This window comes from Miniopterus schreibersii (assembly GCF_964146895.1).
Source record: "Miniopterus schreibersii genome assembly, chromosome: X".
NCBI classification, from domain to species: domain Eukaryota; kingdom Metazoa; phylum Chordata; class Mammalia; order Chiroptera; family Miniopteridae; genus Miniopterus; species Miniopterus schreibersii.
Window position 1 is genome coordinate 4,494,246 of NC_138104.1, and position 20,725 is coordinate 4,514,970.

The window sequence follows — 20,725 nt, forward strand, 5'->3', positions numbered from 1 at the left end:
ATTCTTGTATTATTATTTATTTATTGTATTATTTTCCATATGAACAACTGTAAACCTACTTTTGCCCCACCCTGTGTGTGCATGTGTATGTGTGTGTGTGTATATATATTAGTTGTCTGGATATAGATGAAAGTTAAATTTAAAGACATGAAACCGATGAGCTCACCAAGGGAGTAAGTGTAGAGAAGGGAAGATGTTTGAGGACTGGGCCCTGAGGCCCTCTAACATTTAAATGTCAGAGAGATGGGAAAGAGCTAGCAAAGGTGAGTAAAATAGAGATGGTGATCTGAGAGACCACAGTAAATGCAGAACAAAATTTGTTTCCAGGAGTCCCCACACTCTGTTAGACCTGCACTCTCCATTGGTTCTGGGGAGGGGCTTTAGAGTTGAGTGTATGTAATAGGACTCCTCACTCATTTTTAAAATTTGGTGGGATATGGTGATAGGAGAAGATATGACTTTGGGTGGTGGGCACACAGAGAAACATACAGATCTTGTAACATAGAAACCCATACCTGAAACCTATATGTTCATATTAACCATTGTCACTCAAATAAATTTAAAAATAAATTTATTAAAATTTAAAATAAATTTTTAAAAAATAAAAATAAATAAAATTTGGTGGGAGATAATATCCTCATAATTTTGTTACAATATGGGAAAGATATTGGGCAGTGACAGATGTGTCAAAGCAAATATAATAGAACCACTTTTTGTTCTAGTGAATGCAATGTGTTATAATTAAGACATTGTTGCACTCCATCATCATGACAGGTCAATTTAGTACTTTGCTAATTTCTTTTGCTTTTAAATTTTGGGGGTACGATGTGGTAGGATAGAGATGTGCCAAGAGAGACCAACCATTTGAACATTTCAATTAATTTATTCTCACATTCAACGTTAGGTCACACAAAAGAGGACTCAAAAACTGTTTATCCCCTCTGTCACCATTAAATTTCATGTCACCAGTGACAGCTTGGAGGCTGATTCCATATCCTTTTTTGTTTGAAGAGCCATACTTGCTGTACAAATCTCTTTTGAAGCAGAAGGTCAAGGCCATATGTATTGTGAATTGAAAGTTCAGCCTAACTGTTGGTCCTTTGTTCTTTGACTTTTACCTTCCCTGTCATTTTTATGAATCAATTTAGAAAATCAGTGAGCTGGTGCAAATTCTGAGCCTACTTTCAAGTCCCAGGTGAGCTTTCCTAAAGCACAGTGGCACTGAAGCATCCTCACTGGTACCTAGGAATAGTACTAATTAATTTTCAGTGCCTTTTCTCATCTGAGAATGTTGGTCAGAAAGACTCATTTCTGAAAGATGCCTGGAGCAGATTTAAGCACAGAGCCCTTTAATTGGCGTGAGTGAGCAACAGTTGGACTTACTGAATTGCGTTCTTCCATGGTTAACCAGAGTGTATAGAGACAATACAAATTGTCTCTTAGCTCCCAAAATGAGGAGAGAGAAGGGCAAAAAGAAGGCAAAGCAGTAATCATCTGACTGCATTACTCCGCAGACATTGTTTCTGTGGTTTGTTTGTTCATGTGAACCCTACTTTGAAAATAAAATGTTTGAATTATAAATAGGCAGTATAGCATTTGGACTACATAATGATTTTTGTAAATTTGATATACATTTTCAAAAATCGCTTTCTTTGAGGCATACCTTGAAGGGAAAGGGCTTAATGCTTGAACCTGTCAGGTTTTGTAAAACTTTTATTTCTTTTTGGGATAGGCTTATCAAATTTGGTTCCCTGATGCTTTAAATACTAAAATATTCTCTTGATTATGATACCCCCACACACATGGAACTGGTTTTGAGAGCTTTTTATTTCAAAAGAGAACTGTGAAATTAGTGAGAGAATAAAGAGTATAGAGGATGTGCTCAATTATAAGACATCATGTTTTATAAGAAATGAATCATGCTCTTAGGCAGGTAAGCTATATATAAACTCTTTCCATAAATATATACAGCGTGTATGAGTCCAAGAGAAATTGGGAAGGGAGAGAAAAATACTCAGGAATGCTGTTATACTTGCCCTCTGAGCTATGTTCTTATGGCCAGTGTTCATGATTAGGAGACAAGCTGTTCACCCAGGGGCCCCTCCAGTCACATTCTGTATACCCTTGCACTGATTGCTAAAAGATCTAGGGGAAAGCATCTCAACTTTCCCTAATGAGCTTGTCTTAACATGCTGAAATGAACATGACGAGATGGCAAAAGCCATATTTTACCAAGTCCCATGTCAGCACACCAGGGCCAACTCCACGAAGCACTGCTGGAATCACTGGCACTCTGGTGGCTGGTAAGTCACCATGTCTAAAATGTCCATTTTCAAAAATGCCCACCTTGCACCAATTTGTAGGACTTGCCCTGTATCTAGTAGCTTCAGATTTTGACAACTGGGTTGAAATATTGATGTTTTAGGCAATAAGGCATCTTTTTAATTCAAACTGCTCATTGTATGATGAGGTTTTCAGGTCCATGTGGAGCTGCTGCTCACCCTAGCAGGAAATGAAGATGACGGATTTCACAGTTGTTTTCTCTGAGTGTCCTGTTATTGGACTATGAGCAGCTGCAAATGGAGGGATGTTTTCCATCATGTGTCATGTGTCTTGGCACAGGCCTTGTTGATACCCTTGCTCAGTGCTTTCTCCCTGCCTTTACCCACAGGAATTTGCCTAACTGCTTAACCTCAGCCATGCAGAGCAGTGTGCTACAAGACCTGATTATTTTATGTAACATTGTCTCCTCTTTATATTTATGCATTCACTTCTTCACTCAATCATTCAAACATTTTTTCTAGAAATTATTATGGAGAAGCTCCTGTGATACTTTGCATCAAGTGGTAAGCAATATCTGAGAATTATAGAGCTGCAAATCAAACAGTTATAAAGTTATAAAACTATAAGTGTAATTTACTGAAGAAATATGAGGCAGGCTTCTGGAGAATCTGGGATGTGATTGGGGCTGAGGTGATGCAGATGTCTCCACAAATGCACATAAATGTCAGTTGTTTAAATCTTCTCTCCCCTCCTCCTTTGTTTCAGAAGTGGCATCCTACCTACCTTCTGAGGATCCACATTCCCTCCTATTCCCTGCCAGACTCTGTTCCATTAGTTATCCTAACCCCATAGTTCTTGAAGTTCTCTCTTTTTCCTGGAGTTTTTCTCTCACCTGGAAAACATTCTCAAGCCTCCTCTATTCAATTCCTGTGACCTTACATTGCAGCCCTTATCCCTTCCCTGCATTCTGTAGTTACTACTGAGCTGAAAGTGCTTGTTCAGTGTGTGCTATGGGTTGAATTGTGACCCCCTCTTCCAGGTCTGGAGAGATTAATCAAATAACTTAGATGCATATATGTATGACCTATGGACACAGACAATAGTGTGGAGAAGGCCTGGGAAGGAGATCAATGGGGGGGGGGACATCTGTAATTCTTTAACAATAGAGATGAATTTTTAAAAAATGTATTTTTGGTAAATCACTATTGGAGTCAACCTGAGTGAATATGCACTTTCAACATATTTTTTGAAACCACATATACTAGTGTTGTGTATTGGTGTCATTTTTGAATTGTTTACTTATACTATTCAGATGTAGAGATAACATCAAGACTCACATTATTTTTTAAAATTTTAAATATTTTTTAGCAGTTTCTCACTTTAAGAATGCAGAATGCCAAACCAGAAAGAGCATTCACTTTATGGGCCAATTTTCTATGGCAGTAATCCTAGAAATAACAAATATAAGTAGATAGAAACTTGCTAGTCCCTATGTCATTTCAAAAAGTAAGCTGGATTGTCACAAGAATGGGCTTCCTCAAAGCAACCCAAGTGCCCATCAATAGATGAGTGGACAAAAAAGTTGTGGTACATATATATAATGCATTATCACTCAGCCATAATAAAGAATGAAATACTGCCATTTGCGACAGCATGGATGGACCTAGAGGGTATTTTGCTCGGTGAAATAAGTCAGTCAGAGAAAAACAAATGCCATATGATCTCATTTATATGTGGAATCTAATGAACAAAATAAACAAAATAGAAATAGACTAATAGATACAGAGAACAAACTGATAGTCACCAGAGGGTTGGGGGCTAGGTAAAAAGGTAAAGGGATTAAGTACTACAAACTGGTAGTTATGGAATAGTCATAGAGATGTAAAGTACAGCATAGGGAACATAGTCAGTAATATCATGATAACTATGTATGGAGTCAGGTGGGTACTTAAAACATTGAGGACCATTCTGTATAGTACATGACTTTATAACCACTATGCTGTACATCTGAAACTAATACAGAATAATATTGATTGTAAACTGTAATCGAAAGAAATAAAAATTTTAAAAAGTACCAATTGGTAGTTACAAAATAGTCATAGGGATATAAAATATAGCACAGGGAATATAGTCAATAATATTATATTAACTATGTATGGTGCTAGGTGTGTACTGGAAATATTGGGGGGAACACTTTGTAGAGTATATGATTGTCTAACCACTATACTGCACACCTAAAACTAATACAAAACAATATTAAACTGTAATTGAAAAATAAAATTTAAAAAATGAATGGGCTTCCTCAGCAAATACTAATTTTCTTTAAATAACAGTCTGGAGGCTCTTTGTCAGTCTTATTATATGAGACTATGAGATAGGTTTGCATTGACTTTGTTGTAATAGCAACATAAACTTCCCTTCTTTCACATTAATCTGAGGGCTATCTTTTCTTGTTATTTAAGCCTCAGTTGCTTTTACAAACAATGTTGTATTTACTCAGTTTACCCATGATCCCTCTCCTACCCTGCTTTTATTCTAGTCTCTCTCTCTCTCTCTCTCTCTCTCTCTCTCTATATATATATATATATATATATATATATATTAGTGTAGGTGTAGAAAGAAAAGAATCATGGTAGGTATTTCTAGTGCTATTCATTTCAGGATTTATCATGGGGCTAAAAATAAAAAGCTGTATTTATACTTCACTAAATTAGGAGATTTGCTTCGCTAGATAAGGTGGTAAGCATTAATAAAATATTAGTAAGATTTAAAAAGAGGTAATGGTTCTGTTACCCCTGCCTTGAAAATAAAAAAGCATAAGGCAGGGCATGGCAGGAGATGAAGCTGAATAATGAGGCATATTTCTGAGAAAGAGAAAGAGTAGTAAAGTGATTCTGAACTTCAGGCCAAATCCTTGACCTAACTCTGGCCTGATTCAGTATGTCCCAGTGTATGTTTTTCTATAAAACTTAGAAAATATTGGGTATACACAGTCAATATCCTTTTGTATTATAACAACCTAATTATTTTAAATATGCTGGCGTACATGTTCTCATCTCAGTGTTACTTATAACACTGAAAAATTGGTAATGGCCCAAATGTCAAAGAGTACAGAACTCTTTAATTAACCTGTGATGCAACCTTGTGGTGGCGTGTCATGTAGTTGGTAATAATTTTGTTGTTAAAGAGATTTGATGGCATGGATGATGTTCACAATATATCAATAATCAGAAAAAAGCAGATTACACATCAGTAAGTACAGTAGGAGCCTAATAAAATATGTGTATATATTCATAGAAGTCTAGAATATAATTTCTCAAATTGTTAACAGTGGCTGTTCCTGGGTTGTGGAATTAAAGATGGGCTTTAAAAATATTCTTTATACTTTGACAAGGAACATGTATTAACTTTATAATAAGAAAGAGTGGATTCCTCTCCCCCTTGTATATTGTTGTAGTGGGTAGAATGGTAGCCCCCCAAAATATATATCCCTGTCCTAATCCCTGGAACCTATGAATGTGACATTTGAAAAAATCTTTGCAGATGTAATTAAGTTTCTCAAGATTAGGTCATTCTGATTGAGTCCTAAATCCAATAACAAGTATCCTTATGAAAACAGAAGAGAAGAAGCCACTGATACAGAGAAGAAAGCCATATGAAGATGGAAACAGACTTTGGAATGATGTGTCCATAAGCTAAGGAATGCTGATAGCCACAAGAAGCCAGAAGGGGCAAGGAACAAGTCAACCCTAGAGCCTTCTGAGGGAGTATGCCCCTGTTGAACTTATGGACTCTAGAACTGTGAGAAAATACATTTCTGTTGTTTTAAGTTTGTGGTAATTTATTACAGCAGCCACAGGAAACTAATATGTGCTGCAATGTGCCATGTATCACATTGGCTATTCGTTCTACATGGACATCTGACTGGGATCTTCTCTCTGGCTCTCCTCAGCCCTGCCATCACTGTGTTCACCATCTTCAAAGAACCACGCTGACCCCTGTTGCCAGTTCACTGGCATGCCTCCTCCTTTCTCTTTGCTCTCATTTGTGAGACCTTCCTTTTGATCATTACAGACCACACCTGTCATTTGGTCCAGGTGGAGAGCTTGTCCTCATTTTCTTTGGCAATTGGACATTTGTAACTACATATTCACAAAAGGGTCTTAATGGCTGCCTAGGGTCTCTGTATTTTCAAAGGAGCTCCAGTGACTTTCACCACCCTTTAAAATATGTTAAGTCCTTACTTAATGTCATTGATAGGTTCTGTGACTTTTTGCGAAACAACATATAACCAGTTTTACCATAGGCTAATTGATATAAACAAGAGTTAGGTTCCTACAACATCTCAACAACCTTATATCAAGACATTATTTGAGGACCTGCTGTATCTGCAGTGACTTAAAAAGGCTCCCAAATGACATGGGCACCCAGGATACTTGAGATATATTATTATACAGTTACAGGACAAAAGAAAACAGGGAGAAATCATTCCCAAAGTCACTGAAGAGATTTCCTAATACCAGAGGTAGACCATTTGCAGACATTTTTGTTGCTCCTATTTGCTAAGGAAGTAAAGCTAGCTCATTGGTGACCTAGCTCAGTCTATTATGAGCTTCATCTCCCATCTCTTGCTAGTGGTCCAGTAATCATGATGCTATATTTCTCCCCCCAAGCCATTGCTTTTATCATCTGCTCTACCTGGAATGAGGCCCTCTTCCACCATGGTCCTCTTAGCCTGACACACTCCCTTGTTGCTCCCCAATCCTTCAGATTTGGCTCAAGCAGCACTTGTAAGAAGTCCTTTCTGCCCCCACTTCCCAGCCTGGGCCAGGTACCAGGACTGGGCTCTTGTATTTTTTTGGCAGTATGGCCTCCCCTCTATCTCTGCTCTACTCACAATGTGTGGAAGTGACCTCTTTGTGGAGGTGGGACATTTTAAAGTTCATGTTACCTGATGAGAGTGTTTCCACAAGACAAAGGAAAGAGAAAATAAAGTCTCCTGTGGATGGAATATTGTCTATGGCTGAACAATCTCTGCAAAGAAAAGGCTATAATAAACCACTGTCATTAAAATCTTTTTTCTTCTGCTCACTGACTCTACATGCAAAATTCTCTAAGCAAAACTCTCATTTTCTCTTGTAAAAAAAATAATAGAAGCTGATGAGAGAAGGTTGAACAGGGGCCTCCCAAATATGAGAAATGTATGTTTTGAATGATCATAATAAAAAAAATGAAATGATGTTTGGCTTTTCACTCCTGTACTGTGAGCTACTTGAGGGAGGCAACTTCTGGATTCCCTGCACTTAGCACAGAGTTAGTGCTCCTTAGATATTTGTGGAATGAATGTGTAAATGTTTTCCTCATGGTCCTGTGTTTTTTATTCAGGAACTGTGAACAGAGAAGCAGAGCAAACACGTTGATACCATATCTGCCATTTGTTTGGATTAGTGTTCTGAAGCTCTTTAGACAAAACCTTTCTATCACCCACCTCAGAAGCATAAAAGCATGACAGGATTTTCAGCAGGTGAGAATGGTGAAAAGCAGATAACGCTTTCTCTTTTCGGTTTAGAAAAAGTACTAACAAGGAGCTTTATGCTGGGAGGTGATAAGGACACCATACACGATGGGAGAAATCAGTGCACAGTCCCTCTATGGTCAATAAACAAGGTGGTTTCAGAGGAGATTTTGCTACAAGACTAATAAACATAGGTCCTGGCAGCCTCCACAACAGGATTCAGGATTTCAGGAATAATTGATGGAAGGAAGTTGTGCACCCAGGCATATTTCCAAGCTGTACCGCTCATGCTAAAACAGGACAGGAGGAGGTTTTCAGTTATTACTATCAAACTTGAGCACAAAATTTGAAAACAGCTTCTTAGATGTATGATTCCTCCTGGGAAGGGAGGACACTATGCTCTTCCTAGTCTTAAGGTCCATGGGCAAAGCTTAATGGTATCTTAGAAGTGTCTCAGATCATTCTTAGTCTGGAAGAAGAAAGCAATTTATAGCTGGGAAGGAAAGCAGGAGAGTCAAGAGCTAGCTACAGGATTGATCACACAGGTTACCACACTGGAAGGGCATACTAACTGGAAGCCAGACAAGCCCATGGGAGCAAGTAGAGAGGGGAGCAAGATGCAGGGGATTGAAACTGGTGCCAAAAGTAATTTCATGAATACAACCTTCTTCTGCATGACCTGGTATGCTTTGCTTGGAAAGGGGTATGCTCTTGAAGCTCTGGAATAGCTGTATTCCCCCACTTCCTAGTCCATTTAAGTTAGCCAAGGGCTGCCAACCATGAGTAATTTTGTGTTTTGGGGTATGAGTGGGATTAGTAGATGCCTACCAAATGAAGCACCTATGTTGAAGGGTTAATTTGAGGATTAATGATATGATATCCTTTGTGAACATAGAACACCACACACTTCAACAATTATTTACTGAGCTGTATTTACTGAGTGTGAGAAACTCATAGTAGAGTGAGGTGGGTCTAGAGATGGGTATTACATTCCATGTACTCAATAAATAAAAAAATGACTCTCTTAGTAATAAAGACATGAGAAAAGATGGAAAAACATGGGTCATGTTCAAGGCACAGTGCCAGTTAAGTAGAAGAAAGTAAAGTGACAAGAAAATGGGTCTGGAAATATATGTTGGGTTAGATTCCAAAGTCAGCTACAGCAATTATTACTTAGAATGCTAGTTGGATAGTACTGTATAGAATACCTTGGAAGTGTGGAAGGCAGTTAGACCACTGCATTGGTCTAGGTAGAGATGTGTGTATGACCTACTCTAGTGGCAGTGGGAAGAGAATAGAGAGACAGGATTTACAGACATATTGGAGAGCTAAACTGGCTCTGACTTGGTGATTGATTGACTGTTGGAAATAAGGGGGAGAAGAAACAAAGATGACAGCAAGTTTTTAAGCTTGGATGACTAGTTGATAGTCTCTCATAGAAACAGAGAAGTCACCTGAAGTCATTGATTTGAAAGCAGAGGTTTGCTTCATTTTGAATGTGTTGGGTTTGTTGTGCTGGTTGAACATCTAAATGGAGACACCCAAAAGGATAGGGTAGATTCCATTGTTATAGGTTCCCATAAATCCCTATATTCTCCCTACCTCTACACTTACCACCTTCCCTTGCAGCTATTCGTGTAATGAGTTTCTGTTAGCTCTGTATGAAGAAGAAATTTGCTTGTTCAATGTATAATTGAGAAATCATAGGTTCACAATACTATTTTTTAAAATCAGTGATTGGAAGCGAGGTCAAGGCCAAGACTGATGGGTCACATTAACCGAAGTGATCATTCAAATCACTAAGTAGATGAAATCACTGAGGAAGTGTTATGGGTTGAATTGTTTCCTCCCAAAATTTATGTTTGAAGTCCAAACTTCCAATACCTTGCAATGTGACCTTATTTGGAGATAGGGTCTTTTACTGAGGTAATCAAGCTAATGAAGTTATTAGGGTGGGCTCTAATCCAATATAACTGATGTCCTTCTAGGTTATTGACTGAGGCCTCCATGTAATAAAAAGACATATTAACAGAAGAAAAACAGAAGTTTAATAACCTGTATATCTCCTGTATATATGGAAGATACCCAGAAAAACAGAACAACTATTTGAAATGGCCAAAGTCATCACCTTAAATACCATCTCCAGCTAAAGACAAAAGAAGATGTTGGGGGTAGGGGAGTCGGTTATGGAAGGTTACCAGGCAAAGCTCTAGAGATTTAGTCATCCTCTACTTCCTGATACTGAGAGGGAGACATGCTTGCAAATGGATATTTCCTTCATAAATGTAAATGTTTCTTACAAAAGTGTAACTTCTACTTGGTTTTAGGAGCTTCTCCCCTGTCTGGTGTTTCTTAAAAATAAAAATAACCAGCTCAAGATAACCCTTTAGCCAAAGAGGTGTATTTTGGGGTAACATTCTGTTCCACTTCATACAGAAGGAACATGATATGAAGAGATGTGAGAAAAATATAGCCACCTACAAACCAGGGAGAGAGGTCTGGAAACTTCCTTCCCTCACAGCCTCAGATGGAACTAACCCTGCTGACACCTTGACCTCAGACTTCTAGTCTCCAGAGCTGTGAGACAAATTTCTGTTGTTTAAGCCACCCAGTTTGTGGTAATTTGTTATGGGAGCTCTAGCACACCAATAGAGGAAGAGAGTATATAATGGAGAGAAGAGCAGAGGGCTAAAGTTAAAAGCATAGAATCACTTCTATCAAGCATGAAAAAAGACAGGAAACAAGAAAAAGCAAAAATGTACTGGTCATAGAGCAGGAACAAGAATAACAGTAGTGTCCTTTCATGAAAACCAAGGAAGGAGAGAATTTCAAGAAATAGAGTGGCACATAACAGTGGCAAATGCTACTGGGAATTTGAGTAGGACAGAGACTAAGTGGTTTTGCAATTAGGAGGCCCTGGAAGTCTGACATGGCCTATGGTATGGAGTAGGGGATGGAGAAGCCAAGTTACAGAGTGTTGATGAGTAAATGGAGGTGAGGAAATGTTGATTATGAGGAGTACATTTGGTCTGGAACATGTCTGAGGAGTAGTACAGGATGGCTAACTCAGAATCAACTGGGAAGACTATTAAAAGGTGGATTTCTAGGTCTCAGCCACAGAATTGTATTTGGATTAATCAGGTCTGGGGTGGGGCCTAGAAATCTGATTTGTTAAAAAAAATAATAATAAAAGCACTCTAGGTGTTTCTTATGCATAGGAAGACTTGAGAACCACTTACTAGATTACATTTTGAAGAAGATTGGTAGTAAAGTAGAAGAGAAAGAAGACTATTGACCAGGATGGGATAGGAAATATTGTACTAACAATGCCCACATCTCAGTGTTTTTTATCCATTTTTCAGTGAGAAATGGTGATTTCTTACTCATACTGTATGATCATCATAAGCCAGGGGAGAGGTCCTGTTTAACATAGATAACTTTTCAATCATTTTGCTGCCATGCCTTCTGGAACATGAGGTCTCCTTAGTTGCTGCTTCAAGGAAAAAGTGCATGGACAATTTCACACCTACCCTTCTAAACTTCTGTCTCAAAATGACATGTTACCTCCACTGACAGTTCATTGGCCAGAACTAGTCACATGAGTCTGCCTAACTGCAAGGAGTAGAAAGTGCACTCTATACTCCTGGGAAGAGAGGAGAACCAGGTATTGGTGAGGAAGAGTCAGAGAAGCAGAAAAGTGTTTTTAGTCTGGGAGAGAACTAAGCATGTGTGTAGGCCAAGAGAAAGGTGCCAGAGGAAGAGGAATTTGAAGTGGGAAAAGAAGAGGGTGATAAAAAGCAAGAATTAACAGGGTAAAGTCAGTGAAAAGGGATGGGCACAAAAGGACCTATTAGGGGTGGTGGTGGTTGTGTTTCACCTTTGAAAAGACGGACGCGTTTTTCCTTAAGACTCAAATGTGAACAAAAGAGGGAGAATGAAGTCTCTGAGATTTTGTAGGGCACAAAAATTCTCATCATCACTATTAGCAATATTATTCTGAGACAAACTGTCCTTCCTTTCTCCTTTCTAGACTTCTATTTATAATTCTTTCATATGAGAGTTCAGATAGTACCAACACTTCCCAAGTTACCCCAAGACAATTAGTCAAAAGGACTGAATTAACAGGGCATTCAAGAGTCAATTGCATCTATCCAACCCTTTTTTTTTTTTTTGAGGAGCCTAATGTGTTAATCAGCTTTTATTTGTAATTGGCATTATTTTTATTCAAGCTGTCAAATGCATTTTTGTTTATTTTTGTTGAAAATATTACAGATGTCCCTTTTTCTCCCCCAATGACCCATTCCACCCTGTCCCACCCCCCTCCCCAGTCCCTCTCCACACCATTGTCCATGTCCTTGGGTTGTGCATATATGCGTATGAGTTCTTTGGTTAATCTCTCCCCCTCCACCCACTCACCCACCCTCCTCCGTCCCTCTGAGATTCGTCAGTCTGATCCATGCTTCCGTGTCATTGAATCTACTCTGCTTATTAGTTTATTAAGTTCTTTAGGCATCTATCCAATCTTAAAGGTAAAGTTCAGAGTTGAATCAAATCAGATACTTCAGGGTCCCCTATGGATTGACAATTTCATGATTTCCTTTTTGGGCTGCATTTTTTTGTGTGGGTTCTCAAAGTGTCAGTTCTGGCCATAGTCATAGCATTATAATTTGAATACTCGGTTAGGAAAATAGTAATGCTATTGCTTCCACTGTACATACAATTCAATGCCATGAGAAACAGGATTCTGCATCCACAAGGGACTTTGAGGTAGGACCATGCTAAACTGACCAAAGTAAATGAAAAATGATTTTCTTTCTATTTTAAACAGTCCACATCAGAGGCTGATTACCCAGTCATTTTGTTGTAGGCAGCAGGAACGGCACCAGGTGTTAGACCTGTGGGGTCAGACTGCACTTGGGTTCAGCAATCTTGGTACTTGAGTTCTGGCTAGAAAAGAATTCAGAGCCAAGACTCAAACTATAAGAGAACATTTATTTGGTAAATCACAGAGGTAGAAACAAGTTATAGAGATAAAGGAAGGGCCCTTGGAGCTTGGAAGTGAGGAAGGTAATGGTAACACACCTGGGAGGAGGTGAGGAAGGGACCACATGACTATAGATATGAAAGATTAGTGGGGTCTAAACTGCATGATTAGTGATATGCTAGGGAAGAAAAGGTCACCTTGGGGGTGAGGTACTTGTTTCCTTTGTTTTGCGAGTTGCTAGGCACGGAGGGCTTTCAGCCCTGGTAACCTTCTGTTCCTAACCCATAATCCTTGCTTCTACCCATGTCTGACTAACTTTCTACTGCATAACCATTATGCTGTACACCTGAAACTAATACAATATTCAATGTCAACTGTAATTGAAAAATAAAAATTTAAAAATACTATATACAAGAGCATAAATAAAATATACAAAGTACCTAAAAAAATACTTCTGTCAAAGAAGCATATTTTGGGGTGACATATTTGCTCCCTTTTGTGGAGTATAATAAGGAGTTCTATGGAAAGTAACCTCACAGGGTGATCTGATCATAAATTTCTAACCTGGCAGGTCATGGTAGATAGTCATGCCCCAGGCATATAACTTTTCAACAAAAGGTTTATATTTGCCTTCAGCAAGCTCTGTCCATTGTTTCTATGCATCTAGGTTAACACACCTTTGAAATAAATTGTAACCACCCTCAAGAAAGCACATAATTTTATTGACTATCCTGTAATCCAATCTCTGCCTTGCTTTTTCCCACCTTATAACATTCCTTAAGTTTCCTCCTTAAATTCTTAAATTTAAATGTATAAAAGAAGCTGCAAAACTGTTATTCTCTGGAGCATTTGAGATCTTGCTCCCTGGATGTGTTGTCGGTTTGGCTCAAATGAATTCATAAAAATTCTCTACAGGTTTGGACATTTCTTACATCAACACATTCGAATTCATAATCTAGTTGGAGAGAGAGTTGCACATTGTATTCTGATTGTGTCTTTCCCTGTGGCTTAACAGAAGTCTGTGTCAGAAATATTGGAGCACAAAGAAGGAGTGAATTCTGCCTGGAGCCCTCAGGAAAAGTTTCACAGAACAGAGAACAGTTGACCTGTCTTGAAGTCTGAGGAGTTCCTCTTTCTTCCTAATCTCTAAATTCTCATCACTCTTCTACATCCGTGTTTAATTATATAACCACATTCATATGCCCAAATTGTCCCATCACTGAATTTTATCCTGATGTTTATAATGGACTCTAATTCCACTCAATACAAAGTGGGCAGCCTAGACTCCATCCAATATCTGGGGATTCTTGGCTAGGGCTGAGTACTATTTTATTTAGTTACCTCTGAATTCTAATCTCTGTGGCCACTTAATCTTTGCTTTGAGGCTTATCCTCTGAAATACACTTGCTTCTCTTTTCCTGCATTTCTTCACGTAAGTCCTGCACTGGGTGTGTGTGTGTGTGGGGGGGGTCACTATTCCCCATACCTTTAACCTGGGGCTGTGTGTAGCTGTCTTTGCTAAGGTTTGAAGACATAGAAAGGAGGCAGGATTAAGAAAATGGGGGTAAAAATTCATCCCATGAGCTACTCCCCAAGCCTTGTGCCCTTGCTGAGTCCTGTGAGAAAGGAGCACCTTTTAATAATTAACTCAAACTTGATGTATGGATTAGTGGCAGCCCTGAAGGGGTTCACACCGTAGTGTTTTAGGTGGTGGGAATGGCACCAAGTGTTAGACCTATGGGGTCAGACCAGACCTGGGTTCAGCAACCTTGGTACTTGTGTTCTGGCTAGGAAAGAATTCAGAGCCAAGACTCCAACTGTAAGAGAACATTTACTTAGAAAAATCACAGAAGTAGAAGAAGTAATCCCTAGAAGAAATGGGCTTAGGAAACAAGTTATAGAGGTAAAGGAGGGGCCCTTGGAGCTTGGGAGTGAGGAAGGCAATGGTAACCTGCTTGGGGGGAGGAGGAGGGTGAAGGGAAAGTCATGAACATGCTCCCAGGAGTGAGAGCACTCTAGGTCCTCTTCCCTAAGGGTTTTAATGGTGGACATTTAAAGGAGGTCCCAAGGGAAAATCTCAAGAGAATATTCAGCAGCTTTCCAGGTGTTTCCTTTCAGGGTCAGGCTCTCCACTGATTGATTGGTTGGTGCCTAGATGTTATCTCTAGGGAAGAAAGGTCAGGGGGTACCAACCACATGACCAGTAATATGCTCGAGGAGGAAAGGTCACCCTTGGGGTTGAGGCCTTACCCTATAATTGTCCTTAGCTGGGCACTCAGAACTTTCCACACTGGTGACCTTCTATACATGGCCCATCATCCTTGCTCTGCTCAAGTCTGTGTAACTGCTTACCACACTGGTACAGCTAAAAATATTTGTCATTTCTGCCCCAGAGGATTGCCAGATTTAGCAAATAACAATACAGGACACACAGTTGAATTTAAATTTCAGATAAACAGTAAATATTTTTTAGTATAACTATGTCCCAAAAATATTTGGGACATACGAATACTAAAAATTATGCCTTGTTCACTTGAAATTAAAATACAAGGTGTCAAAGACAAGTACCATATGATTTCACTTATATGTGGACAAAATAAACTAACAAAGTGGAGACAGGCTCATGGATACAGAGAACAGATTGACAGCATTCAGAGGAAAGGGCATTTGGGGCTGGGTGAGAAGGGCAAAGGAATTAGGCAAAGAAAGAAAAGAAAAGAAAAGGAAAAGAAAAGAAAAGAAAAGAAAAGAGAAAAGAAAAGAGAAAAGAAAAGAGAAAAGAAAAGAAAAGAAAAAAGAAAAGAAAAGAAAAGAAAAGAAAGACTCATGGACACAGACAACAGTGTGGTGATTGCCAGAGAGAAGGGGGTTGGGGGAGGTAGGAGAGGGTAAAGGTGGGATAAATAGTGATGGAAGAGGACTTGACTTTGGATGGTGAACACACAATACAATATACAGATAATATATTGTAGAATTGTATACCTGAAACCTATGTAATTTTATTAACCAATGTCGCCTCAATAAATTTAAAAAAATTAATTTATAAATAAAATAATTAATTTATAAATAAAATAAAACACAAGCTATCTAGTTAAATTTGATCTGTAACACTAGCCTTAGGAGATATTCTCCAGACCTCTCATATTTGTGATTCAGCAGTCCTTTGAGCTGCATGACCTCTTGCTCTTGCCTTCCACCTCTTCTCTGTCCCTTGGCAACTCATTTCCTTCTAACCACACCAGTTTCTTTTCATTTCTTGTGGATAGCAGTTTAGCTGTTAGACTAGTCTCAGCCTGGTCTATTCAGTCTCAGCCCAGGGGGCTCATCTTCATAACCAAACATGGACTTTGTCCTAAATAGAAACAGTTCTTTCCCAAAGAGGAATTCTATAGCCAGTTCAAAGTATCAAATGTTCCTTTTCTTCAATATAGTTACCTAGCCAGAATTTAAGCAGAGTTCATGAAGGAGGTTTGACCCATTATAATTAAAATAATTGGCCCATCTTTTTTTAATGATGAATAAACAAATAAATGTTTAGATAATGTTAGTTTAGGAAGATAATGTCACTCTCATATTTTTGATCTTGCAGTTGAATCGTAGAGCCCAGAATGTTGGAGCTGAGATTATTTTAGAGATTCTGTAGTCCATACATCTTCATTAATTTGTAGATAGAGGAACTGAAGCAAAGAGAGCTGTGAGTTGTTCGAGGTCATACCAAGTATATGTTAGAGCATAGACTTCCCCTGAATTTGCTATGCCTATCCTTGTGTCTCATGAAATAAAAATGATTTGGTAGAATTAGCATTTTTCACAGAAGGACCATTTTTCCCTGGGTTGAGATTTTGTCTGGTGGTTCTTCTGTATTGTGCTAAGGTAAAGAAAGGTGAGCTTCATAGTTTGTTGCTTATTCAGTTTCCCAGGAGAATTCAGGTGGTGTGGTATGTTCCTTCAGGCCCCCACACCCATCTTTGCTGGATCTCAGTGGCAGCTGCCATGGGGAATTGGCTGCCCTCTGCCCACCTCTCGATCCAGCCAAAGACTTGGATTTACCCATGATGATTTCTACATAAAACCAACAAATGCCTTTATGTCATCAGTTTCATTGCAATGAAGAGTAAGCACTTGGCTCTCTCTGAGCTGCATGTCTTCTCACTGTAAACATATGCCAAGTGTGATTTCATGGCAAAAAATATTTGTTGTCAGTGTGCAGTGGTACAGACATTGCTGAGTTTCTCTCTCAGTTCTTCTTGAGGTCATTGTATAAGAACAATCCTACTGAGTGTGTTTTCTTTTTGTCACTCGTTTTTCCTAAATTTGTTGCCTCAGTAAATGTTAAACACTATTTCCTGACCTTTCTAAATGAGACCTTGCCTCTAAAGTGACATTCCAAAAGGCTCAGCCCCTCTGGTGAAGACTTGGACATTTTTACGACTTCCTTGTTTTAACCTCCCCCTGGTGGTAAAAAATAATCCACATGGGCACTGAAAAATTTAAAGTGGGTGGGAATTTAAGTCTCGCAGTAACAAAATACCTTCAAACAAAGGTAGTGGTTTTGCTTTTTAATATGGAAAGATAAATGAATAATTTCTGACTTTAGCCACTGTAGTCTGGCTGCTGCTAAGAAAGAACCCAAGTTTTCTTGCACAGTGTGTTTATATATCACAAATTTTACAGATGTTATGAGGTACCATAATCGATAGACTGACACTGCATTGTGTCTATTCTTTGTTATTTATGATATATGCCTGTGGCTGTTGGAATTATAGTGAACTATGAGAATGGGATGAAATAGCCTGCTTCTGGCCAATCTTTTCCACCTTCTGTTTGCTGCTTTTCATTGCCTATAGGATATGAAAATTAGATGTCTGAAATGTGCCCAAACTAAGAGTTAAGAGTCCCAGAGTGAATTCATTGCACAGGGAAAGCATGAGCACTCAGTCACTGTAGAATGAACAAACATTAAAGATTCAATGCAGTATATTTTTCTAGTGCGTATACTTCATAAAATCTATTTTGGCTACTCAGAGGAATTTTTTTTCTGCTTACTTTTTCATTTAAGGTGACTTCTTCATGGTTGAAGTTAGTTAGATAAGTTAGGTATTAATATGCTATTTGTAATTCTGGGAATTGAATTAAGGGGGAAACAATGTAAAATTATATGTTATTATAGAAAACAACATTTTATATTTTTTAAATATGTGATTCTTTCCACAAGCTTAGCTCTGCAGTGTACATCCATAATTTATGAAAACTGCTTTGCTGAGAGATGTGGGGAATGCTTCGAATTGTAACATGTTTTATAAATGTTAAATGTCTAGTTCTTTTGTCCATTCAGGATCTAAGGGTGTAGATAATCCATCTGTACTATTTGCTGCTATTATCATACATTCCAGTTGCTTTTGGAATGGCTATACTAATGCTGAAGGATGTACAAAGATAATTCAGACACAGTTCCTGACCTCAAGTTGATGACAGCCTATTAGGGTAAAGAAGTCATGGACACAATGTTGATAAGCGTGGATAGAGCCCTCCAGTCTGGGCTCTGCTTATGAGTATGAGTTTACTCATCTGTAAAATAAAGATTTTAGATGACATAAAATTTAAAGCTATCATTCTATGATTTTATGATACATACCATAAAAATATATGACTCATGAGAAGAGAGTGTCTCTTCTGTCTCATTCACTGTGTTATTTGCTGTGGAAACTAGCACACAGTAGTTACACAGTTGTTCATTGAATGACTGGACAGAGAACATGCTAAAGAAATCAGTATAAGGAGAGCTCATTTTTGGATTGGGTTATCAGTGAAGACTTTATGGAGATAGTATTTGAAGGAGACTTAAGAACAGGCATTTTCATCCCCAGTCGGGTGTGCAGGAGGCAAGTCAATCATTGATGTTTCTGTCTCTCTCTCCCCCTCTTCCTTCTCCTCTCTGAAATCAATAAAGATATATTTCAAAAAGAAAAAAGGCATTTTCACAGGTGAAAATTTAAACTGGGGTACAGTTGAAGATACTTTGTATCCAAGGGAAGGTGTGTGGTGTAGTGGAAAGAATATGGGATTTGGGTCAGGAGATTTGAGTTCAGATCCAAACTCTGCAACTCAGTAGCATGTGTCTTTGGATAAGTCACTAAACTTCTCAGCCTCAGTTTCCTCACATATAACATGGGGATGATGGTACCAATCACTTTACAGATGGGGTATGAGCAGTAAATGAGATGGTCTAAGGTGTGTCACATCACATGATGCAGTGCTCCAAAATGTGAATTTGGAAGAGTGACAAAAATCAAAGAAGCACAGAGGTAGAAAATGAAGGGTATGTCTATGGACTGCTGGATATTTTCTGTATCGGCATAGGGTACAGTTGCAAAAGCAATTGGATTCACATTGTGTAGAAACATGCCTGATATGGTTAAGAATGTGGAAAAGGTTTTAATTCTGTGATATATATATATATAGATTTTTCTTTTTTAAAATATATCTTTATTGATTTCAGAGAGAGAAAAGGAGAGGGAGAGAGAGACAAACATTAATGATGAGAGAGTCACCATTGAAATTAGGATAATGCTGGCCTCATAAAAATAGCTTGGGGTTAAGGGAGTGAGGGGACTCTGTTAAGGGACTCACTAGAGCCTATGCAGTGAGCAGGTGTTGAGGGAGACACAGTGGGAATAGTGGAACAAGTTAGGCGACAAGGCAGAGGAGGAACATGCTGTGTTCCTATGGAACATGCAGTATCCGGTGGAATGGGTTGAATTCTTCCGTGACCAAAATTTATTTGGGACTCTTCAAAATCCCAGTTTGTGTGTGTCTATGTGTATAGAAGGGGTACATCTGGCCGGAGTGACTTTTTTTTTTGGAGAAGATCCTCAAACAATAAATGGATCTACTGAGAGCAGGGTCCAAACTCCTTTAAGAGGGTCCTGAGTAGTTCTGGGAGTGCTATCTATGGCTGTTTTGCAAGGATGATATTCACCTCTAATAAGAAACTAAGGTGGAAGCCCATGCAAACAGACTTTACCAATTCAGAAAGCATTCCAAGAAAATCGTGACTTTGAGCATTCCAGAACTTAGTTCTATTCAGTGTACATTTGTCAAGTATTTACTATGGGTCAGATTCTGGGCTGTGTATTGAAGATATAATGCCTATACTGTAAGGAACTCAGAGGCCAGTGGAGATAGTACACACCAGGCCATCCTAGAATCATACAGGGTGGGGCAAATGTAGGTCTATAGTTGTGAGTATGTGAAACAGGGTTTATTTTTGTATTATATTTATTAAGTATTGTATTATTTTCCATATGAACGTCTGTAAACCTACTTTTGCCCCGCCCTGTACTAGAGCAGCAAGACAGTCTAGAGCCTATATTTTGGTGTGGTTGGGGCTCCCATAAAACTCTCTGTCCTAGTTAGGTTTGGCTTTAGCAGTTAGTATATTCCCTGCCCAGTTCATTATTAGGACTTAAAATTAGCTAACTATCTAGCGTAAAATTGATAGATGATAGGTAGATAGATAGATGATAGATAGATATAGATAGATAGATGATAGATAGATAGATAGATAGATAGATAGATAGATAGATAGATAGATATAGATAGATAGATATAGATAGATGATAGAGATGATAGATGATAGATAGATAGATAGATGATAGATGATAGATAGATACATAGATACATAGATACATAGATAGATATAGATAGATAGATACATAAATAGATACATAGATAGATACATAGATAGATACATAGATAGATACATAGGTGGATGGAAATGAAGGTCAGCAGTTCCAGCAGTGGGGGGCTGCAGAAGGCAAGGGCTAACACTATAACAATTCAATACACCTTTATCCTTGGAGAGTAATACAAGGAGCACTTACCACTCAAGATATCAGTAAGCAGATTGGTGGTTTCATGTCACTGTGAATGTTTTCACAGCT